At 51.1% G+C, this 4,679-nt stretch overlaps 1 long non-coding RNA gene across 1 annotated transcript; it reads right to left on the bottom strand.

The window, feature by feature from the left end:
• Positions 1 to 199: 199 nt before the first annotated feature.
• On the bottom strand, positions 200 to 2,600 carry LOC113213750 (uncharacterized). Its single transcript, XR_008011010.1, has 3 exons — positions 2,413 to 2,600; positions 1,838 to 2,321; positions 200 to 431 (listed from the first exon to the last, which is right to left on the bottom strand). It is a non-coding gene; the product is annotated as an uncharacterized LOC113213750 (long non-coding RNA).
• Between the last annotated feature and the right edge of the window lie 2,079 nt (positions 2,601 to 4,679).

Below are 4,679 nucleotides of genomic sequence, written 5' to 3'. Positions count from 1 at the left end.
AGTGTGCAACTCCTCGGTTGAACACTTCCTACACAGTAAGCGTCCAATCTAAGAAAGTGTGCAACCGAGGAGTTGCACACTTGCAAGTGCACATCTACCGAGTTTAACACTTGCAAGTGTACGACTACGGAGTTGCACACTTGCAAATATTAAACTTGCAGTTGCACATTTACAAGTATTGAGCAGCTGAACACTTAGTTTATCAGTGTATCCTTACAGAATAACGCCACGCGATATCCAAAATCAATGAATAGAGAAACGTTGTTCCAGTGTAACGTTGGCCAATGGCCATAGTAAATCGATAAATAAACTGTGAACATTTGTCACACGAGACTAGAATTTTAACACGTATCACTTTTTTTTGTGACTCGAGACAGGAGGGAACATCAAATACTCGTTTTGGCACAATTAACTACAATCAAAGGAAGGCCCTTACAAAAATAATCAGTACCCAAACAGTCCCCAAACAGGGACCATTCAGTCCCCACGTGCGTACTGTTTGGGTACTAGTCTGGGCGCATGGGGACTGGTCTCAAACACGCCCAAAAGTGACGAAAAAACGCCCTCCGTGTGCCCTGGTCCCGTCCCCTAGTGTGAGGGGACTAGTGCGCAACAGTGACCGTGCGCCGAGCCGAGCGTACTAAAAGCGTACTAGTCCCCTTTTGCCTGAAACAAAAATTAAATCGGCGCGAGGTCTCTTTGCGTACTAGTCCCATTTCCGTCTGCGCGCTCGGTTGTATTCGTTCCTTTGTCCTCTGGTTCCTCGGATTCCTTGCCGGTGATGTCGACGCCTTAGACCGCTGAGCCAACCTGTAACATGGGGAAGGAGCGCAACCGACAGCCTCCTCTTTCGAGACGCAGCCGACGCAGTCCTTGCGCCTGCTCGTGTGGGCGAACGGCTGCGCGCAGGAGAACGCAGTTTTCGACTCTAGCTTAAGGGCGCTGCAGCGCTTTTGCCCCTTATGCTGAAATATATCTTTGTCTTCAAAGAGTGGCGACACTTTTTGCACTCTCTCTGTGGGCAGGAAGCACAGGCTCTTGTAGTGCTTAAAAAGTGCATCTTATCTTTAATTTTTTGTCGTTATTTCTATTGAATTATTTTAAAACGATCAAAATCGCAACTTTTATCTTTGCTTCACTAATAGTATTACCTCTCAGTCGCTCACAAATGCCGTCTGACGGACATTTTTTACCATTTTTTTCTGGAATTGCCCCACTATAGTCTCCTGGACCCCGCGTAAATTAATCCTCAGTTGTTTAGCGAGTTGCGATATTATTGGGTCTTTGCCGAATGTGTTCGAAGGTTCTTTCGAGTCCCTACGCCACCTATATTATTAGTCTTGCATAGTGACTGTTTGAGCGCGAGTCCTTCGGTACGGGTACTGTCTGAGCCCTAGTCCCGCGGCACGCGTACTGTCTGAGCCCTAGTCCCGCGGCACGCGTACTGTCTGAGCCCTAGTCCCGCGGCGCGCGTACTCTTTTGAGCCCTAGGCCCCTCCGGTGAGTATCAAAAGCTCCCTAGTCCCGTGCGACGCGTCCTCTTTGCGCCCTAGTCCCCTCGGATGACTACTAAACGCGCCCTAGTGCGCGCGGGACGGTCACTCTTTGGGGACTAGTGCGCTCGGGAAGGGTACCGCGTGGGTCCTAGGGCGCTGATCAAGCGTACAATAACGCGTACTGGTCTCGTCTAGGAGACCGAAAAGCGCACTAGTCCCACAGCTCAACGGACCTTGCAGGGCACTAGTCTCACAGCGAACGTACTGAATGGGTCCTGTTTGGGGACTGAATGAGACCGTTTGGGGACTGTTTGGGTACTGATTATTTTCGTAAGGGGGACTAGGACTTACCCCATTAAAGTCTTTGTTGTGGGTACGAAAAAAATCACTATCGTACCTCCATTTTGTTTGTGTAAATTGCTACGAACACCTTTCCGCGTGGGAGTCGATGGCGAGGTGGCAGATTGTGACATCCCGGACCTGGTGCATTATGCGATGTTGTGCGCACCGGTACCGAGGCTTCTTGCAGTTTTGGGGAGTATCACATTCCGATCTGTAGACGAGACTCGTGTCGGGCGCATCGCAATTTTCGTCGTGGTTCGGCACCCCGTCCCACGTGAGGTGCCAAACGTTAATGGTTCCATGCAGAATTTCCAACTGAACGTGTTCTGGTGCGCAGATTCCCTTGGACACGGTGCCCCATTTCGAGGGGTGCTTAATTTTAGTGAATGGCAGTAGCTCGCATGACTTGGTCGCGTCATCCTTCTCCCTGTAGACGACCAGCTGGCTGGGGTCGTTGCAGAGGCTGCTGCAGTTCAACCGATTCTGGTGGTAGAGGAAGGCACAAGAGGGACGGTGAGAAGGTTACACTTTTAGGCGGTCGAAATGGAAGAGCGGAGAACTCCGCAATGCTTACCGCGTTCTGTGGTTCGGTCAGCTTGCACTCCTCTATGCGTTCGCCTTGGGCGGAGCAAGTGTAGATCTCTGCAGTTTTAGTCGGGGTGGCAAGCGGGGGTACGGGGTTTGCGTCCACGGCCGTTAGCAGCAGGCAGAGGGCGGCGAGGACCGCGGCGAGGACCACGACGACCACCGATGTCGACTCCATGCCGAGCAAGAACGATCTGGGCACTGGCGGCCGAGGCGCACTGCTCAAATACGCGAATCCCTCGCGATGACGTGTCGCGCGCCGTGCCGCGGCCGGGCCGCTGGTAAGCACCGCGACGCCGACCCCCGGCCCCGGCTACCCCGGGGCTGCCACTGCGCCGGCCTGCACCACCGGGCCCGCCCACCCACACCCTCAGTGACGCCAAGGGGTGTTATTTGGAATCCTAGTTGGGTCCACTGGAAATGAGTACTTTCCCTCGGGGCATTCCCCCTGTGTAAATGTAGGAAAATGTTATCATGGAGATCATGGAGACGTCCTCTCTGTTGAACGCATTCAACGGAATTGTGAGTAAAACAAAGTCATAGGCTTTATTATGTGTAAAGCTGTCGTTTTTGGCCTACACTTATAATTTCTTGCGGCGTATTTGTTCGCATTGCGTTTGTCTGCTTTTGTAAGGCTACAGAGAAATTTCTTCGCAATTATAAAGCAGCCACAATCTCTTGCAAGGAATACAGGGTGGTCCACAGACCCCTTCCTTTATTTTGCTTATACTGTACCGCATGCAGGCGTGCGGGTGGGTTGCAGACTCGCACGGGGCCATAAGGCGCCGCGCCGCGGTGAGCGACGGTAGGCAAGCCCGCCCGCACGCCTGAATGCGGTACAGTATAAGCAAAATAAAGGAAAGGGTCTGTGGACCACCCTGTAATCGGTGTACTTATTCACTTTCACGTTTGGCAGCCAGTGAAAATACTTATTAGCCAGCGCCCTCCAGCCAGCCGCCCCAACCCCTCCCCTCAAGTGCCGGCGAAGTGTCGACGACGCTCTAGCCTCGCCTCCGGGTTACAGCTTCTTGGAGGGTGCGCTACTGAATTTTTAGGGGAGCTGCGGGACTAATAATGCCTTTCAGAGGCACTAGAGGTGCCAAAAATTCGCAAAAAAGTACCTTTCAGGAGCGAAAGCGCATTTTTCTAGAGATACTATTTCACTAGCTTCCTTAAAAGCTATGAGATAGCATCTTTGTTATAACAGTGTTGTTATGTTATGAATTAATGAACAACTACTCTGTAACAGATCGGTCTGCCAGTTTTTCTGATATAGGAAAAGGCAAAAGGCATAAAGAAAAGCAGTTTTTGAAAAAAAAATCCCTGTGCAAACCAATTGGATATAGAACATCGAAATTTACAGGTATTCAACCTAATTAGTCTGAAATGTCTAAGCAACCCTCAGAGACAAAAGTTACAAACGCTTTAAGAAGATTTTTTGATCCCCATGCCGGATTTAAATATTAATCAACAAGGTGTTTGATCCGCGCCGTCCTTTTTCTGCTTACACTGTACCGGATACAGGCGTGCGGGCTGGATTGCCTATCGTCACTCGCCGTGGCGCCTTACGGCCACTTGCGAGTATGCAACCCGTCCGAACGCATGAATCCGGTACAGTATAAGCAGAAAAGGGCTCGGATCACCCACCCTGTATAGAAGAACCATTACGCACACGAGGGGGCGCCATCTCTTAAACCAGTTTGCGCAAGAACCTTTCGAAAGATAGGCCGTTTTTGAGCATATACTTTCAGATTTTTATTGGAGCTTTTGGCGGCCTCTAAAATTCCAGAAAAGCGTGAGAAGGTCTTAATTGGTGATGGTCGTCCAGTAATTGAAAAGGAAAATGTTCAGAAACATCGGCTTCTATATGACCTTCCAATTGCACCATAGTGCCCCCTTAAAGAGTCATCTGAAAGCCCATTGAAAGACTCTAAAGGAGAGATCATTGAATGTCGCTCTCCGCGGGGTGATACAATTGGATGCACGATATCGCGCTCCCAGGAGCGCGATATTTCACTCCTCCATTTCCAGTGGTGGAAAAGTGAAAGGGGGGCAGTTGGGGGGGATTCGGTTTTGCTTCTGATCTCATACATTGTATGAAGCCGAGCGCGGTTGGGGCGTGGTGACTTCAGTGTTAGCCAATGGGAAGCGGGCTCTGGAGTGGGGCTCGGCGGCGGTCCCCGCCGATCTTGAGAGGGGGAGGGGGAAACCCCCTCGACTGTAGGGCGCTATCGGCTCCGGGACAGGGGGAGGGGG

This window comes from Frankliniella occidentalis, unplaced genomic scaffold, assembly GCF_000697945.3.
Source record: "Frankliniella occidentalis isolate FOCC.00 unplaced genomic scaffold, Focc_3.1 Scaffold38, whole genome shotgun sequence".
In the NCBI taxonomy this organism is placed as follows: domain Eukaryota; kingdom Metazoa; phylum Arthropoda; class Insecta; order Thysanoptera; family Thripidae; genus Frankliniella; species Frankliniella occidentalis.
This window is presented reverse-complemented; position numbering and strand designations above follow the sequence as displayed.